This window comes from Canis lupus, chromosome 35 (assembly GCF_011100685.1).
Source record: "Canis lupus familiaris isolate Mischka breed German Shepherd chromosome 35, alternate assembly UU_Cfam_GSD_1.0, whole genome shotgun sequence".
NCBI classification, from domain to species: domain Eukaryota; kingdom Metazoa; phylum Chordata; class Mammalia; order Carnivora; family Canidae; genus Canis; species Canis lupus.
The window spans coordinates 5,021,911-5,041,525 of NC_049256.1; the positions used below are offsets into that span (position 1 = coordinate 5,021,911).

The 19,615-nt window shown below is 49.2% G+C and overlaps 1 long non-coding RNA gene across 1 annotated transcript in view; it reads left to right on the forward strand.

Annotated features, from left to right (window-relative positions):
• The first annotated feature begins 3,067 nt into the window (after positions 1–3,067).
• Positions 3,068–19,615, forward strand: part of LOC119867637 — a 47,120-nt gene continuing 30,572 nt past the window's right edge. Inside the window, exon 1 of the long non-coding RNA XR_005384219.1 lies at positions 3,068–3,345. This is a non-coding gene — a long non-coding RNA (uncharacterized LOC119867637). The remainder of the gene's footprint in view (positions 3,346–19,615) is intronic.

A 19,615-nucleotide genomic window follows, 5' to 3' on the forward strand; every position in this document is an offset into this window, starting at 1 on the left:
TGGCAGCAGAGATTAAGAGGGACTTTGGCCCTCAGGAGTTTGCTGTTTAATGGGAGAGACAAAACAGAATTAGTGACTCTAATACTCCATGGGAAATCCTAAATGACGGAATGACCGAAGTACTCTTAGAGCATAGAGAGGTGAGGTGCGTGTAAACATAGGTGAATCTGCTTGCAACTATTTATTGGTTTGATTATCTTAAGGATTTGTCTTGTTGGGGTTGATGTGTGGCAGTTTTCTGTTTGCTTTCTAATTCACGGTATGATGCTTGAGGCATGAAATCTAGCAATGCTTCCTTAGCAATGCTGTGTTGTGTGCGTGTGTGCGGGAATTCACTCATCAAGCCTTCACCTAGTGGAAGGCTCTATGCTCGTTTCTGGGAATACGGAGAATCCACGGGATGTTAGTTTGTGGTTTAATTATTAAACAGTGCTTACTACCAACCGATATTATGGTTCCATGTCCCTAGACAACAAATCCCCACACCAGAGAGTGTTAGCAGGGTGACTGAGAACCTAGAAAATTAAGAACACGAGAGCCCAGTGACTGATAGCCAAAGCCTCAGGTACTCTGAGCTAGGTCGCCCTCCCCGAATGCCCCAGGCAGGCCCCATGACCCAGCCAGGCCATGCTGAGACTGAACACTGCCGAGACTCCTTTACAACACAGTATTTGCTCTCCTTGGTCTCTGTTCTAAAACCGTGTCCCCAGGGGACGCCTGGGTGGCTCAGTCATTGAGCGTCTGCCTTTGGCTCAGGTCATGTCCTGGGACCCTGGGGTTGAGCCATGCATTGGGTTCCCTGCTCAGTGGGGAGTCTGCTTCTCCCTCCCCGCTCCTCCCCTTCCCCGCTCATATTCTCTCTCTCTCTCTCCCTCTCTCTGGAATAAATAAAATCTTAAAAACAAAACCAAAAACAGAGTACACAAAAGAGGATGCCGCCCTTTTTGAACTCAGCATCAGGCAAGAGGTCATTGTGAAGGGTGTGTCCCCAGGGACGAGGATAGAGATGGACTTTGGCTGTTCGACCGTTAGACTTATGGGATCTTGGAAAGCCGTGACTAGGGATTCCTTAGGTGTGCAGGGTACTAACATGCCTCCACGTTCACGATGGGATTTATCCCTTTATACTCTAGGATAAAGTTACATTTCCCCTCCCACAACAAAACTGAGACCTATTGTGGTTAAATGGCTTCCTCCTGGAAGAAGGGCCAGGATGAGAGCAGAAGTTGACCTGAATGAAGTCCACGCTCCTTCCACGATGTCATCTAAACAGATATATGCTGTTATGGACTTAGTTGCGGGACGAGTTTCCTATGCTGAAGCCCCAACCCCCAGTGTGACTGTGTTTGGAGATGGGGTATTTAAGAAGATAATTAAAGCTAAATGGGGTCATAAGGTAGGACCCTAATATGAAATGTGACAGAACTGGTGTCCCTATAAGAGGAAGAGACACCAGATCTCTTTCTCTCTCTCCACATGTGTGCAGAGAAGAGGCCACATGAGGATGTAGCAAGAAGGTGGCTGTTCACAAGTCAGGAAGAGAGCCCTTGCCAGGAGCTGAATTTGCCAGCACCTTGATCTTGGACTTGTAGCCTCCAGACCTGTAAGGAAATAACATTTCTATTGCTTAAGCCACATAGTCTATGGCATTTAGTATGGTAGCCAGAGCAGACTAATACAGATTTTGGTACCAAGAATTGGTGTACTGCTGCAACAAATTCCCCAGGACTGGAGTGGCCTCGAAACTGGGTAATGGGGAGGGGCTGGAGGAGTCTCAAGATGCGTAACAGAAAACAGCCTAGGTTGCCAGGCATGACTGTTGGTAGATGGATGTTAAAGGTGAATGTTAAAGGTGAGGATGTTATGGTGAATCTGGTGAGGTGTCAGGAAGGAAGGAGAAGAGCTGGAGAGAGAGACTCTGTCATCTTAGAGGATGTGTATATCACCATGGACAGAATGTGGGCAGAAATACGGACAGGAATGAGGAATGTGTTATTGGAAACTGGAGGAAAGATGATCCTGGGCTCAGCTGTGTTCTTGCGTTCTGTGGAAGGTAAAACTCGCAAGCAATAAAATTGGATATTTTGCTGAAGAGATTCCTAGCCAAACTGCTGAAGAAATGATTTGGTTCGCTTACAGTAAAGCATGAGGGGAGAGAAATTGGGAACAGGGACTCGAACAGCTATATTTGTATGCCCAGGGTTATAGCAGCACTCTTCACGATAGCCAAGAGGTGGAAGCAACCCAAATGTCAATCAGGGGTTGAATGGACAAAGAAAACGCGTTCTAGACGCACAATGGAATATGATTCAGCTTTAAGAAGAAAGGGCGTTGTGACACGTGCTACAATGTGAAGACATTGGCCTAAGTGAACTAAGCCAGACAGAAAAAGACTAATACTGGATAGTTCCCTTCATATGAGGTTCCCAGGGTAATCAAATTCACAGAGACAGAAAGTTAGAAGGGTGGTTGCCAGGGGCTTGGGGAGAAGGGGTGGGAAGTTAGTGATTAATAGGTAGAGAGGTACATTTGGAAAGATGAAAAGGTTCTGGTGATGCGTGGAGGTGATGGTTCTACAACATCGTGACTATACTTGATGCCACTGGACTGTATACTTAATGGCTAAAACAGTAAATTTTATGTTATGTATTTTTAGCACAATTTTTCAAAATAAGAAAAATATTTTTTAAATATTTTTTTTAAAGGAAGAAAATAACTCTTCATCTAATTTTTAGGTCACAAGAATTTGCCCTAAACTTTTGACCCAGAAGAGTCAAAACGTTTTAATCTCTCTTACCTAGAGCCTCTCTTTTCTCCATCCTTTGCACCAGATCCTGCCATTTTTACCTTGGAGTTGTCCTTTCTTTTCCATCCCCATCCTGCTACCCCAGGCCAGGCCAGGCCGGCGGCTCCTAATGCCTGCCCGACTCCTCTCTGGTTAGTGTCCCTGTGACCTCTGGTTGCTCCTATTCTGCTTCCTGACCAGTCTGAATTACCCGCCTTGCTTCGTACATCAAGGCTTTGCACACCCACAGTCAGCTGGCCTCGCCCAGCTGGGTAACCCTGTTGACCAGTTGTCCCAGCACACACCTGCTGTGCAGGCAGGCCGGCCTCCCAGAGGTCCCCGAGACAATGCCTTTCCTGTCTCTGTGCTTTGTGTCCATGTCATCCTCACACCCCACAATCCCCCCTCTCAGTGCTTCCTTTGCTCAAGTCCCAATCCTCCTCCTCCACCTGCCGCTGTTCCCAGTCATCTCCCTGTCCTTCAGCTGCTTTTACCTTCAGCACCTACGCTGCACAGTGAAGCACCTGGCTGCTGTCCTCGGCATTACCCGGCCTCCCCAGGTAAGGGAGAGAATGCTTCCTGGTGTGGACCACCAGTAAAATGCTTTTCTGCTTTCTTTGGACCTAGCAGAGTCCTGAACTCGCAATTGATATTCCATAGCTGCTGGTTGATTGATATGAATAGGTATCAGCGTAAGAGCTGAGCTGAACAAGAACATCAGGTTGCTAATCAGTTTCCAAAATATCAGCTGAGCTGTTTTGATTTTATTTAGGATGCACTGTCCTGGCCTGAGGGTACCTGCCGGTGGCAGAAATGTGCTGGGTCCTCATTTGGAAAAAGACAGCTTGCAGAGTCACTTGAGGGCAAGGCTGAGAGCATCAGGGCAGCATTGCGTGGGAAGCAGTTGAAATGTAAGACGGAGGAGCCGTCAACAAGGACTCTTCAGTCATCTTGTACAGAAACACCACTTTATGGAAAGGCAGCTTAGATTCCAGACTCTCAGATCTCAGTGGTGGGCAGGAAACAAGGTGGCCAGGCTGTCGGAGCCTAGACTGTCTTCAGGGGAAAAGGGAAGGTCAAGGTCGAAGATGACTCACCATCCCTGCCTCGCACAGCAACCACCTCCCATCCTTTCCATTCTCTCTCCTGCTGAAGCTGCATCCATCTGCGTAAATGAAATAATCAGAAGTGTTAGAGGGTAGGGCATGTCTCTGGATAGTGAGAACTTGACTTTTGAGACCTCAGTGCCCTGATACTCGTTCCTCAAATACTTGCTGGACCCCTCTATGTGCCAGGGGCTAGAATAGAGCAGCAATTCTGCAAAGACCCTGTCCTCCTGTGATGTTGCCGTGTGGTAGGCACTGTGCTAGATCCTGGAGACTCTGGGGCACATAAGGTGGCCTTACAAGAAATATGGTCAGCCGAAGAGACAGTTGTCAGCAGGCAGTTACAGCAGTGAGTGCTATGCATTCTAAATAAAGTCCTTGTTCAGGGACTTGTTTGGGACTTAGTGCTCATGTGTCCTACACTTGGTCAAAGAGGCCAGTAGGGCCACATTTCATCTTTGCTTGTTTTGCTTTTTCAAATTCCATATGATTTTTCAAAACCACCTTTCTTTGGAACACCATTCTCCAGTTTCCTCAGATCTCAGCCTCTTGCCTCCCTGTCAACACTACCAGGCCTACATAGGCCAATATCTTGATGATTTTCAAGCACCTGATCTCGGGACTGTCCTCCTGGGTCATGGTCCCTGGAGAACTGGTGGCAGAAGGCACACTTCCATCCAGACATCCTCCTTCTGTTAAAGCACCTCCAGCAACGGAAAGACTATTTCCTGTCCTTTGAGGATTACAGGTGTTGTATATAGGGTGAGAGCTAGAGCACAACTCAGTGCATTCTTGGAAAATGAGTAAATGTCTCTGTTCTAAATAAGGGAACTGACATGATAGCCTATGTCTCAGTACTTTCAGGCAAGGATGACCTCATAAAGCACTAAAATGACCTCATTCTGTTATTGGAAGAACAAATGATTTGTCTGTCCACAGATATTTTCTCACCATTAAAATCGGTGGTTGAAATTCCCACAATTAAGGTCAATTATTGAACAAGAACACCTGTTAAAATGCAAACATATGACCCATGGGAAGGGTACCTGAAAGCAATGATGGAAATGCCTGGGGGACTTTTTAAAAATTCTGAGGCCCATCCCAGACTAATCTGGATCTCTGGAAGGTGGGACCATAAGGACCTTGCTCAGGCTCCCTAGGTGGGTCTAATGTGCTGTGAAGGTTAAGGGGCTGCTGCCCTGAGTTCACAGAACACAAGGAACTGTTGAGAATTGGCCAGTCTTACTCACACATCAGCAAATCCTCTTCAAAAAGAGAATAGTGATCCTAGGAGAGGTCCTATTCCTTCCACACTCAAACTATTGTTCATAGACCACCAGCTTCAGCATCAGCATCATCTTACCATTTGTTTTAAAAATACGGAGTCTAGGGCCCACCCAAGATTGACTGGATCAAGAATCTGTATTTAAGGAGGTCTTCAGATGACTCCTGGGCATATTCCAGTTTGAAGGGGGCTGTACAAGATGATGTCTTTCAAAGACTTATTTATTTATTATGGAGAGAGTGAGTGCATGTGTATGAGCAAGGGAGGGGCAGCGGGAGAGGAAGAGGGAGAGAAGCCGAGTCCCTGCGGAGCGCAGAGCCTGTCCTGGGGCTGGATCTCATGACCCTGAGATCATGACCTGAGCTGAAATCAAGAGTCGGGCGCTTACCTGCCTGAGCCACCCGGGTGCCCCCAAAGTGATGTCTTTCAAAGTCTACTTTGGTATCCACTCAGTTACTCACTGTCATGGCTGAATTGCATCCCCTCAAATTCCTATGTCAAAATCATTCTCCTCCAATACTTCAGAGTGTGAACTTATTTGGAGATTAGGGCCTTTACAGAGGAAGTCCAATTAAATTGGGTGACCTCCCACATCATCAAGGTGAGTGCTAATCCAGTATGGCTGATGTCCTTATAAAAAGGGGAAATTTGGACCCAGAGAAATACATATAGAGACAGCATCATATGAACATGGGGATGCCCTTCTACAGGCCAGGAGAGAAGCCTGGGGCAAATTCTTCCTCACAGCCCTCAGGAAGAACCAGCTCTACCAGTACCTTGCTCTCAGATTTCTGGTCTCCGTAACTAAGAGACAATAATTTCTTGCTAAGTCTCCCAGTTTGTGGTACTTTATTACAGCAGCCATAACAAACAAACAACAAACAAACAAATTCACCCATGCTGTCTCCTATCTATTTTATATACAAACTGCCCACAAAAGGACCAAAATCTCTCCATCCACCACTGTCATTCCTGGTCCCCAGAACCTTCAGGTCAGGACAGTTCATGGACCACTAGCCAGCTTTTAGATTGGCTGCCCAGGGTCTCGAAGCCCAGGGAAAATTCCATCAGCTGTGGGTAGCGTAGTGGTGGGACCCATGACCAGCTTTCTCAGAAGGCTGAAGGGTTTCCTGGAATGGTCAGAGAGATGTTGCTGTCACCAAGTCCCCTAATCAGTCTTGAGCACCCACCATGGCCAGCACACTCTATAGGACACTGTGGGGACTAAATTATTCTTATCATTATCAAACTGCCCAAAGTATTTGCAGACTGGTTGGGAGGAAGTCTTGGTAACCCAATAGATAGTTTTGGGGGCCACTCACCTCTCTCGAGGCATCTGCTTATAGTCCAGTGTCTTCAGCCAGGTGTTGTAAGACTCAGCCCCTCTCTGCCCCAACCCCAGACCCAATTTCAAGAATTTAGCAAAATACAGGTTTTGTTGGGAGGCGGAGGAAAGGGTTGCTCCCACGGAGGCAACCGTCTTCAATATATCTTCCAAACCTGTCTCTCCCTTTGGACATTACCAAACTTCCCTTCTTAATCTTTAATGGCTCCACTTCATCTTCTTCTTGACACCTCTTCTTAAAATTTTGGCTTTTTAACATGTCCCACCCCATCGAACAAAAGCCAATTGAACAGCATTGTCGAGGGGCTCGGGCCACGATCACGGGGGGCACACTTGGTGTGCACTTGCACGTGGGCAAGCGGGGTTCATTACTAGCTGCAGTGAGAACCTCCCTGTGAGGAACCTGGGGATCTCAGTAGGAGGGTGCTCGAAAGGACCTGTTATAGGATTGGGGATGTGGCGGCATGATAAGGAAGCCGGGGTTGGCTCTAAGATGGACTGGTTGGAGGTTGGATGCTGTCAGAAAGTGGGAGCAATTCTTTGGGCTCCTCAGTCAATCGTTACGAGGAGGGGAGACTAGAACAACATAAAGCTCTGATTGGCAAAGTAGCAGTTGCTCATTTTAGCCCAAAGAGAGGCCTGTCGGGGGAATATTTTTGTGGGTGGTATAGCAACCTCGTTTTTGTCTGCGCTTGGATGAAATTATGAGGTGGCCTTGCTTTGTCTCATCTAATTGTGGTTTCAGAGTGATATCTGGGGTTGGGGTTCTGTGCCAACCAACGCTATGGGGGGCTACGTTTGAGAGGAGGATAGCATGGCCAGGCCGGCACCTGGCTGTCAGGGGCTGCTCTGTTAAAATTGTCTCCACATTCAGCAAAAGTAAAACCTGTGTGTTTTCAGCCCATCCCGTTTGTCTGTTGGTTTTTTTCAAACATAGCTCTGAGCAGGGGTGCGAGGCCTGTTGATCTCATGTGTCTCTTACATCAGGGCTTTTTTAATGAAACGTCAGGACAGTGTATATATGGACACGTCTATTGATCTAGTCCACATCCACTTACCGAAGGCCTCCTAGGAGCCAGGGACTGACCCGAGCATGAGGGCTTCCGGGATGAACAGTACTGATCTCCCAGATGACAAGGGGTTTATTACGCTTGTTGGAGGTGGGTGCATGAGTCTCCTGCGGCTGCTGTAGCAAATGCCATGAGCTGGGTGGCTTCGACAACAAAAATTCAGTTCTTCAAGTTCTCGAGGCTGAAGTCCAACACCACGGTGTCAGCAGGGTTCGTTCCCTCTGTGGCCTCTCTCCTTGGCTTGTAGATGCCGCTCGCCTGTGTCCTCACGTGGTCTTCCCTCGGTGTGAGTCTGTGTCCTGATCTCCCCTTCTTATGGGAACCCCAGTCACGCTGGAATGGTGCCCGTGCTAGTGATCTCAACCCTAATTACCTCTTGGGGTTAGGGCTTCAGAGGTGACTTGTGTGTGTGGGGTGGAGATGGGAGGGACACTACTTAGAGGGAGGAAGGGTCAGTGCAGGGTGAGGGCGCAGAAACCCCATAGAGGGGTGGGGGCCAGGCCTTCAGGATGACTAATTACCCAGGGGGCACAGGCTTGGAGGGAGGAGGCGCGGGTTTCCTGACCACAGGGCGACAGCTGTGCAGAAGGAGCAACGAGGAGGGGCAGCTGGTTACCCCTTGCTCTCCTGGCAAGCTTTTTAGGGCAGAGATGAGGGGTGTGACCCCCCAGCCCCCCGCCTCGTTGAATGGCTGAATCTGGGATGATTGTGTCAAATTGACTCTGAGAGCTGGTTTGGCAGCCATGTGAAGAGAGCGCCCACTCTCCCGCTGGACCCTTGGGGGCCTTCTGGTTTGTTCGTCTGTGTCCTTCGTGCCCCTGCCTCTGCGGGCCGCCCCCCTCCTCGGGTCTCTGAACAGGCTCGGACTGCAGCCTCGTCGCCTGGCAGCTGGGTGACTCCGCGCTGGTTGCTGTCTTCCTCAGCTCCCGGCCCTCACCGGAGCATGGGGTGATGCCAAGTGCCCCCTAGAGCTGCCCTGAGGATGCTGGGGTACAGCGTCCGCCTCGGCTCCTTCCCTTCCTTCTGCTATAGCGCAGCGGGGACGCAGGAGACCTGGCTGGCAAAGAGAAGGGAAGCACCAGGGCAAGTGCACGCCGTCACACGCTCCACCTGCTGCGGTGCCGACACCTGTTGCATCTGAAAGTTGGAGAGGAAGGTGTGACAGGGTGTAGTTCACAGCCTAGGCACATTCCAGGTGCTACGTGTTTACGTTAAAAGGAACCTTAAGGGATGCCCGGGGGACTCAGTGGTTGAGTCTCTGCCTTTGGCTCAGGTCGTGACCCCGGGGTCCCGGGATCGAGTCCCACGTCCGGGTCTCCACAGGGAGCCTGCTTCTCCCTCTGCCTGTGTCTCTGCCTCTCTCTCTCTCTCTGTGTCTCCCACGAATAAATAAATAAAAATTTTTTTCTTTTAAAAAAGGAACCTCAAAACCAGCTATCCACCGCCCCATTTTATGGTTGAGGAAACTGAGGCCCGGTATGGATTGACCAGTCTCAGTGTAACAGCAAACAGCTGAGGAGAGAACGCGGGTTCGCATGCAAGACACAGCAGGGCAGGTTGGCTCACTGGGCCAGACTGGGGTCACCGAAGCAAACAAGGCCATCCTCTAAATTTAAGAATTGATCATCTTAGCTAATACTTGTGCATGGTTTTTACCACGGGCCAGGTGTTGTTCCGAGTGCTTTACCCATGTAAATGCATTCAGTTCTCTTGACGGTGCCCTGTCATAGGGGGTGTAGCCCTCATTCCCATTTTACAGGTGAGGACACTGAGGCACCAACCAGGAATCACCCAGGGCCACCCCGTGACGGAGGTGGAGCGAGGACTTGGAGCCAGGCGGTCTCGTCTGCCGGGTGTGTGTTCTTCACCCCTGTGGTTTCCTGCTCCGGGGCCGTGGCTCCCAGGGGCTCTGGGCGAGCAGCGCCTGCATCAGCAGTAGCTTGTGGAGGATGCAAGTCGCTGGGCTGGCCCCGGGGTGGGGGTGGGGGTGGGGGTGGGGGTGGGGTTGTGGGGGGTCAGCGAGCTGTGCTTTCACAGGCTGTGCGGGGGCTCTGACCTGGGCCCCAGGTGGAGAGCCTCTGCCTTTCTCTCCCCTCTTCCCTCCGAGGGCCTGTGCTGGAGGTGGAGCGGGAGGCTAGAGGGATCCATTAGGGAGGCTCTGGGAAGTTTCCTCCAGGACACACTTGGATCACTGCTTTTGAATTTTAATGAGTGTAAGAAATGATCTGGGCTGGGAAGGTGCCATATTGGTATTTCGTCCATTTATTTCTGCAGAAGTAAACTTGGGGCTTATTTATACTTTTCCTTCTTTCCCCTTGCCTAAGTACCTACCACAGAGTGGACCATTGGTAATCAATAAGCTTTTATGGTGCCCCTAAATTACTTCTTTTCCACACCAAGCTAGCCTGAAAGCAATAGATCACTGATGGAGAAAGGCTTTCGGGATGGAAATCATGTCTGTGGGAGAGAAAAAAGGACTCTGGTGTGACGAGGTGGGGAGACACTCAAAGCTGGCCTGCCTTCATGCCTGGTTCCTTGCCATTTGTTCCCTTCCTTTCCTTCCTCTTCCTCTCTTCCCTCTCCCCCTCCCCCTCTCCTCCTTTTTCCCCTCCTCCTCCTCCTCCTCCTCCTCCTCTTCCTCCTCCTCCTCCTCCTCCTAGTAAAAGGTACAATCCAATTCCATCATTGCTATTTTAAAAGTGACTTAAATAGGGTCTTTGGCACTAATTTAGAGCATCAGCCTCAAGAGCAGAGATAAGAGCTTGACCGAGAGGAGCAAAGAAACCAGGAGCGGAAAGAAGGAGCAGCGTACTAGTTGATTTAGATGGGATTTGACTTTACCTTTTCTTTTTGATGAAGGAAGAAGGGATCCTTTATGAGTCACGCAGGAAAGCGAAGCTGCCCTGTGGAATGACCATTGCAGATTAGTGAGCTCTGGGGTCTGTTGGGAGAGCTGACAGCTAAAGTGTGCAGACCTGAGAAACCCATTTGGGGGCTTCCGGGAACAGACTGACTCACGACAACACTAAGGAAATTGTTTCTGGATTGTGAGAGAGGGATGCCCCAGCGGGAAGTATTCAGGAAGCCTACTGAGAGACAGGGGGCGAGGTGAGGAATGAGTCTGCAGGGCCCCAATCAGCTGGGAGGAAGACCCCGCCGCACGTGCGAGATGGAGGAGCAGGAAATTTGCTTTCTTTCAGTCCTTCTTTTATTATATCCGTCCTGAGAATCTTCATAGCCCCTTCAAGATCGTTTGATTGTAGCCCTTCCCTCTTGGCAAAGAGAAAGACGCCTGTAGAGTAGTCAAGCAGATTCCACTACTTTGTATTCATTGCTGGGAGTAGGGGTCAGCTGGATTGGAAATCTCCATGCGCCTGATTTCAAATACTCTCTCTCATAAATCTAACCAGCTGAAATGCAAAGTCTTTCCAAGTGGAGGTCTCCCTGGACCTACTTCAATAAATATAGTATATTAAGAAAAGAAACAAATTGCTGTTTGAAATCAAATCCATCTGTTTTTTTTTGTTTTTTTTTTTTAAGAGATTGGATTCTCTGAAAGGACGTGTTAGGAGTAAACACGGGATGTTGTGCTATTAATGAGGAGCCCCCCCCCCCATTTCAGCCAAGCCTCTTGATTTGGATTTGTACAGGAGGAGAGTCCAGGGCTGATCTGGGCATAAGGGCTGCGGGAGCTGAAGAGTTGCTCTACAAACCAGGGCGGGAGGCACTCGTGGTTCCTGGCAGCAATTGCGGGGGAAGGAATGAGGCAAAGGGGGATGAAGAGTTGGGCTGACCCGGGCGCGGGTACAGGCCTGGGTTGGGCCCGGGAGGGCGCGGCTGGCCCGCAGAGGAGCTGAGCTAACATCAGGAACAGAGCATTGACCTTGTTCTGTAAAACCTTCCTCCGTGTCCTCCCATCTTCGGGAAGTGTGCTGGGCACGCACAGGCCCTGCGCCAGGGCGGTTTCTCTGGCAGAGATCCAGGAGGGGCCCGGCACCCACGTCGGGCCCCGGGGATGCTGCGCGGGCCCCCTGTGGACTGACATCACCCGGAGCAGGCGTGGGCCCAGGGCCAGAGGGAACCGGGGAAAGCCTGGCGATGGCACTGAACTTGGACACGCTCTGCAGCAGGGGTGCAGGCCGGGCACGAAGGGCACTCGAGGCGTTGAGGGCGATGGTGCCACCGCTGATGTGGGTTACAAATGAGTGAGGAATGTCGCACCTGTCGCACCTTACACCACGTCTGTGAACGACGGTGGTTGGTGAGCGGTTTCCCGTCTGGCTCCTGTCGCTCTACAGATAGACATTCTGCGGAAGAACAATGCTATTTTGTGGGTATAGATTAAAATAATTGAATTCAAATGAGCCTTAGGTGGTAACTCCCTATGTGACCCCTGCAAGACCCTTAGTTCACTTTGTCAGGGTTTTCTTAGTGGAAAAACAGGTCTAATAGTAACATGTGAGCCTACTTTCCTCTGAGAATTATTAGAACAATACACATGTGAAGGACCTGAATGTGTTTTGAGCCAGGAGAGGAAGATTCTAACGTGACCCTGTGTTGGAATGCTGCCTCTCTTCCTATTTTCTTGTTTTCTGGACCCAGACCAGAACAACACAATAAAAGCACAACCCAAACCAAAACCAACAAATGCAAACATAACAACAAAAAAGAGGGACAGGTTCTTATGAGAAGAGCCAACCCCGGAGAGAGGACGGATGTTTTCTGAGGCTGCCAGCGTGGGCCACCTCCTGTTTCCTGCAGGTCTTCGTACGGAACCCAGGAGCCTGGTGGGGAAAGAAGGCTTCCGAGGAGGAGCTGTTGGACGCCGGGTGCCACGGAAGGGGGGAGCCTCCGGTCCACACTGGGGCGGGTGAGGGGAACTTTCAGAGAGTCTGTGAAGGCCCCGGTGCCTGGGGGAGCCCGAGGCAGGCCTGGCTGGAGCTGCCCCAACGGCAGAGCGCAGGGAGCCGGCATCTGCAGAGGCAGGACCTGGGGAGTGCGGGTGAATGGATGGTGGAGAGTGGCCGGTGCCATCTCTTCCGATGGGACCATGGCCTGGGACCTGCCTCCGGGAGAGACAGAGTCGAGTGGCAGCTGAGAGGATGCTGGCGTGGCCGGGCGGAGGGGGGCACAGCCCACACCCAGTGGTGGGGCGTTGGGAGAGTCCTAGGAGGAGAGGTCTCTAGGGAGCCACAAGGCCACCTGTGGGAGAAAGAGAAGCCACCAATGTGCCATTTTCCTGGGTCTCCTCTCTCCCCTCTGGCCACCCTGCAGGCCAGAGGTGACATGGAGAGGGGAGTGGAGTGGAGCTTCGAGGCAGAGAAATGGCCAAGCAGCCACCTGGCTCCCTTGCCCACCCTGTGTGCCCCGGAGCCTGCCTCAGGTGAAGCTGGAAAGCAGCAAAAGGCTTAAGCTAACATTAAAGGCTTGATTTGGATCCCACGGAACTTTTTGTACCAGAAGACCATTCATTAAAATCACAAAGGTCAAGGCTTCTGAGATATATAGTCTAGGCAGGGGAAAAGGAATTTGACCTGAGGGTGATTTGGGGGAACAAGAGAAAGAAAAAGGAGGGGGGGGGGGAAGGGCGGGAGGGGGAGGGGGAGGCATTTTGAGGTGTGTCCCTAGTGGGGCAGCTTGTTCCAACAACTGCTCATGCCTGTGTCAGGTGGCACACGAGCACGTGGCCGTGGAAGAGGGCCAGGCTATGTGCTTCATCAGCCTAAAGCAAATTTGAGCTTAAAATGAGTTCAAATAACCCATGATGACTATTACAGTGTTCCAGGAGTCCTGTAAAGCTTCATGTCCACGAGGGGCCACTGCATGCTCTCCAGTTAAAAGTCTCCAAAAAACCTTAAATCATGCGTATCCATTAGTTGAAGAAACTAATCGGTCTTATCAAATGTATTCATATGTGATTGTACAAATATATTAATTATCAAACATCATAACACACAGGGTTTCCTTGCAGATAGGAGAAAATTTAAGCAGGAAGAATTTAATACAAGAAATCAGATGCTTAGAAAGAGGTGGGGAGGAACAGGCTGTAAGAGCCAAGAAATGATTCCTAGAACAGCCCTATAGGATGGATCTGGGAAGCGGGCTTTTATGTCCCACTCAGCCTAGCAGTTGTGGGGTCAGGGTCTCCTGGCTTCAGCTGCGGAAGCCTGTGACTTTCTGAGTGCCTAATCCACCGGCAGCAGAGACCACCCCTGAGGTCCCCACCATTCCCTGGGGAGACAAGCCAGCCACGCGGGGCGGAGTGGTCACATCAGGGCTCTTCCCTCACGGAGGGGCCAGAGATTCCTGCTCACAAGGGTAGACAGCAAATCCTGGATGTAGCTAGGCCTTCCGCATCTGTGTTGTCTCCGCCACGCTGTCGCTGTGGACCTGGCATGCCTCATTCACTGTCGCGGGCTTCCGCACAGCGTGGCTTCTGGCCCGGGAAACGGCCCCATGGCGAGGGAGGTGTGGTAAGGGCCTCGCACCTCCTCATTAGGCACATGCTCCATCACCTGGAAGCAGCCGGGGCCGGGCTGAAGGGCGGGCTGGCTTGCTGCAGACTTAGGCTGCCAGCTGGGACACAACACACTGAAGGTGGGATTCTCTCTTAAAGGATGCTTCTCAAGATCCGCGGATCCAGGAATCAAGAAATGGAAGTAGAGCTGCTCTTCTCTCCATTGTCACTAATAACCCACCCGCAGAAATCGTGCTTCTTGTTGCAGCATCCCTGAGCTCTGCTACGTTGGGGGTCTTAGTCCAAGAGTTAATGCTTCCATCATTGGACATCGCTGAGTTCTGTGATGAGACTGCCACTGGGCTGTTTTGGGCTTATTATGCCACCAGCCACTGGGTAGAAGAAGGGGTCACTCTAATGGCTGGAGTAATCAATCCCAATAACCAAGGGGGGATCGTGTTGCTGTTGCCCAATAGGGCAACAGGGACTATGTCTGGAAGCCAGGGGGTTCCTTGGGTGACTCTAAATGTTTCCATGCTTGTAGTGGAGGTTATTAGGGAACTATAGACCTCTCCCCCTCCCTCACAAAAAAAGGAAGAAGAACTCGTTGAGATTCAGACCATTTTGCCGATGAGGTTTCGGGTCATTTTACCAGGTTATGATGTAGACGAGCAGTTGCAGTTCTGGCTGAGGGCGAGGGAACTACGGGATGGGAGGTGGAAGAAGGAAACCATAGGCACCAGTTACAGGCTTGGGACCAGGGACGTGAAGGAGGCCTGAGGTGGCTCTGCCTCTTTTCTCTTTGCTTAGATGTCTCTTTACCTGTGTCTTCTCCCTTCTCCTTCCATTGTTATTTTATAAGTGAATTAACTTTATCATTTAGTCCTTAGGCTACAGAACATTTGGTGGGACTGTGACTGACTTGGAGGAGCAATGACCACATCCAGTGATGGGGACCATGGCTATGGCACCTCCTCATGAAGGGAAGGGCTGAGTACGACACTTCAAATGTGTATAAAAGAATGCATCTGGAAGCCTAGTAGCCAAAGGGGCCGAGTGTTGTCAGTGATCAATTTAGTACTTTGTATCACCAAATCTTCCCTTCTCTGAGCTTCTTCTTGATTCTGGAGCTGGATCTGTGTCCTGCAGTGCCTGGCAGCCGGAAGGTCAGCAAATCCCCACCGGTGCTGCTTCAGGTGGCTTTGGAGTGGAGGAAGTCCACCGAGGCATCTCCCAGGATGTCTGGGAGCTTTCTGAGGTACTTTAGAGACCAAAGTTCCAGCAAAGTCTGCTGGCAGAGGCACCCTAGCAACTTGTCTGCTATCGGCCTGGCCGCAGCCATGACCTCAGGGGCAGGGTGCAGATCCCAGCTCGGGGAGGGGGCGCGCTGGCCTTCTCCAGCGCACTGGTCAGCCCGACAGCTATGGCTCCCTCTCACATCTGCGCTTCCTGGAGTTCTTAGAGTTCTCTTTGCTTCTCATAGCCACCCCTCATCATTCCCTCCCCCATGATGGCTAATGATTCTCTTTGTGGAAATTTGCCTGTTTAAAATTACTGGGTGGTTTCTCTCTCTTGATTGGGCCCAGAGGGATAACATTGCAAGAAGGGGCTTCTCTGCCTGGACTCAGGGTCTTTTCCTCTTGTACCTGTGCCCTGGCTCTCCTCGGAAAGCTTCCCCCCCCCAGTGGCACAAGGCAGAGCACATTCCCTGTGAGGGGTTTCATTGGTGGTGGCCCAGGTGACCTCCTGGAAGGTCTTCCTGACATCCGGAGGGTGCTCCCCAGGGAGCCTCTCTAGCCACTTTTGCTGGCACCACGGCCAGCAGCGTCCGGCCCCAGCCTGTGGCCCTTGGTGAGCTCTTCCACCTTCCAGTAAGCCTCACCCCACCTTGCAATGAGGTCTGAATCTCAGCCATGGTGGGGCGAGGGAAACCCTGTGCGACTGCGCTGCTTCCTGGGATTTGAGTCCTCAGCCATAGAAGTAGTGGCTGCCACTTACATTCGCTACTTCTGTTTTTTTCAGTGTTTTTTCTACCCCTCTTAAGAGTGAATTCTGTGTGAATCCACTTAATAATTCTACATATTAAACTTTCTCTGTTCCAATGACTCCTGTGGCTTCTGTCTCCTGATGGGATCCTGCAAGATACATTTACTATGAAATATCGTATCTGGCAGGGTTGCTTGTGCATAACAGGAAGGCCAAGCAGAGATATAATCCAGAGAATCAGGTGCTTAAAAAAGCTGGAGGAAGATAGTCTAGGCTGGAACATGGGCAAGGCCTCCAGGAATGCACTGCAGACCAAGGCTCACAAGGGAGCTGCTACCTTTGCCACTCAGGGCATTGTGGGGTCAGGAAGCATGAACAGGGGATCCCTGGGCTCTGGGAACAGGGCGCCTTAGCAGCAAAGCAGAAAGCAGAAAGTCGCTGCCATGCTGCACCTGGGTGGCCCAGGAAGTGGATGTCCCACTTATTCCCTCGCTTAACCTTCCAAATCCAAGTCTCCTGTGATTGCAGCTGATTGCAGATGTTTTACAATACAGAGCATTAATACAAAATTAGAGGTAGATTGAGGCCAACACATCAGGAAATGATTGCCATTGGAAGGATAGCTTATTTCTCATAGATCCCAAGAGAAGCACGAACCATGCAGGACCACAAGGGAGGCAACAGGGTCATCCAGAAGGCAGAGGAAGAGAGTGGGAAACATAAATAAGAGAGTCTTTCTTGTGGTTTCTGCAGCATAGAGTGGATGAGGTGGGGTAAGCAGGCTTGGGATTGGTTAGGTTAGAAATTTTCTGCAGGCTCTGGGGCCCACTGGCTGTCCCTGCTTGTCTGGCACCTGGCCCTGGGGTGATGAGAGCAGGTGCACTGTGGCTGGAGTGGGAGAGCCCACAGGGGAGGCGGGCAGTTGGGGTGCAGGCTCTGATTAGATGGTTTGTGTTTGGAAAGTGCTCCCCACCCCAGGAAGACTCCTCCTGGTGTGCATGTGGAGGATGGGCAAGCGAGGTAGGAGGCCGAGACAAGGTGGCTCAGGCATATCACTGGGCTGTCCAGGATATGGCTCATTCAGTTTGTGCACATAGGGTAGATGTGAAAGTTTATAGAAATGAGAAACATGGTCCATACACGAAGCTCAAATACCTGTGGAACCTTAGCCATGAGGGATCCAGCAAGCGTTTTTCAGCTTTCTACGCTTTGCAATCAGGAAGACAAACCAGCAGAAGCTTGGAACTGATGCTGAGCTAGCCAGTCTCTCGTCAAACACAAACTCACACACTCACACACACACACTCACACACACACACACACACACACACACAGCACACTCCACAAATATGCGGAAAAAAGAGAAATTAAAAGTTGAGAGTTAAGTTTTAGGCACTCTGATAATTTCTCCCTGCACCACAGGGTCCTTTTGCAGACCTCTCTAAGGAGACTTTAAAGAACAATACTAAAAAGCCACATGACAATGCTCCATGGCAGGATGACCTCACCCACTGCAAAGGGCCCCACAGGCTTGAAATCATTTGAATCCAAACACAACATTGTGAGGTAAGCCAATCAGGTATTACCCCTATTTTATAGATCAGGAAACTGAGGCCCAGAATGGTAAGTCACTCATCCGCCATTATATCGTAAATAGTAGCAGACCAGAGGCTTGAGTTCTGATGTCTTCTTGGCCGTGCACCATAGAGTTTCATGAATATTCGAGAAGAGTTGTCAGTCTAGAAAAAAACTGATCTTGGTATCTGGGTTCTAATAATTATGTATATCTTTGATTTTCTTTTAGCTTAAGGCCAAAAGCTAAGTAAATGTTTAGGGAAAAAAAACCCTTCATTTGAACTTCAGATAACATATTATCTAATGATGCACTGCCATAAAGTTTAATAGCTTTAAAATCCACAGCTAACATTATCCTTAATGAAGAAAACCTGAAACCTTTTTTCCTAAGGTCAGGAATAAGACAAGGACGTCCATTCTCACGAGTTTTATTCGACATAGTACTGGAAATCCTAGCCACAGCAATCAGACAACAAAAAGAAATAAAATGCATCCAAATTAGTAAGGAAGAAGTAAAACTTTCACTATTTGCAGATGATATGACACTATACAGATAAAACCCAAAGACTCCCCCCTAAAATTGCTAGAACAGATAAACAAATTCAGTAAAGTCACAGGATACAGAATCAATGCACAGAAATCTGTTGCATTTCTACACACCAATAATGAAGCAGCAGAAAGAGAAATTAAGAAAACAATCCCATGTACAGTTACACTCCAAATAATAAGATACCTAGGAATAAACCTAACCAAAGAGGTGAAAGATCTGTACTCTGAAAACCATAAAACATTGGTGGAAGCAATTGAAAATGACACAAAGAAATGGAAAGACATTCCATGCTTATGGATCAGAAGAACAAATACTGCTAAAATATCTGTACTACCCAAAGAAATCTACACATTTAATGCAATCCCTATCAAAATACCAAAAGTATTTTCTATAGAACTGGAACAAATAATCTTAAAGTTTATACGGAACCACAAAAGACCCCGAGTAGCGAAAGTAATCTTGATGGAGAAAAGCAGGCTGGAGGCATCACAATTCCAGACTTCAAGCTCTCTTACAAAGCTGTAGTGATCAAAACAGGCACAAACTGGCACAAAAATGGAGACATAGATCAATAGAACAGAATAGAAAACCCAGAAATAAACCCACAATTATATAGTCAACTAATCTTTGACAAACAGAAAAGAATATCCAATGGGGAAAAGTCTTGTCAACAAATGATACTGTGAAAACTGGACACCACATGCAAAAGAATGAAATTAGACCCCTTTCTCACACCAGACACAAAAATAAATTCAAAATGGATGAAAGACTTAAATGTGAGACCTGAAGCCATAAAAATCCTAGAAGAGAGCACAGGCAGTAACTTTTTTGACATGGGCTGTAGCAACTTTTTCCTAAATAATGTCTTCTGAGACAAGGAAAACAAAAGCAAAATGAACTATTGGAACTACATCAAAATAAAAAGCTTCTGCACATTGAAGGAAACAACCAATAAAACTAAAAGGCAGCCTATGGAAAGGGAGAAAATATTTGCAGATGACATATCTGATAAAGGGTTAGTATCCAAAATACATAAAGAACTGATACAACTCAACACCCCAAAACCAAATAATCCTAAATCCAGCTAAAAAATGTGCAGAAGATACAAATAGATATTTTTCTAAAAAAGACATAGGAGAGGCCAACAGTCACATGAAAAGGTGCTCATCATCACTGATCACCAGGGAAATGGAAATCAAAACTCCAATGAGATACCACTTCACAACTGTCAGAATGGCTAAGATCAACAATGCAAGAAACGCAAGTGTTGGTGAGGATGTGGAGAAAAGGGGACCTCCGTGCATTATTGGTGAGAATGCAAACTGGTGCAGCTACTGTGGAAAATAGTGTGGAGGTTTGTCAAAAAAGTTAATGAAACTACCTTATGATCCAGCAATTGAACTACTGGGTATTACCCAAAGAATGTAGAACATCAACTCAAAGGGATGCACGCACT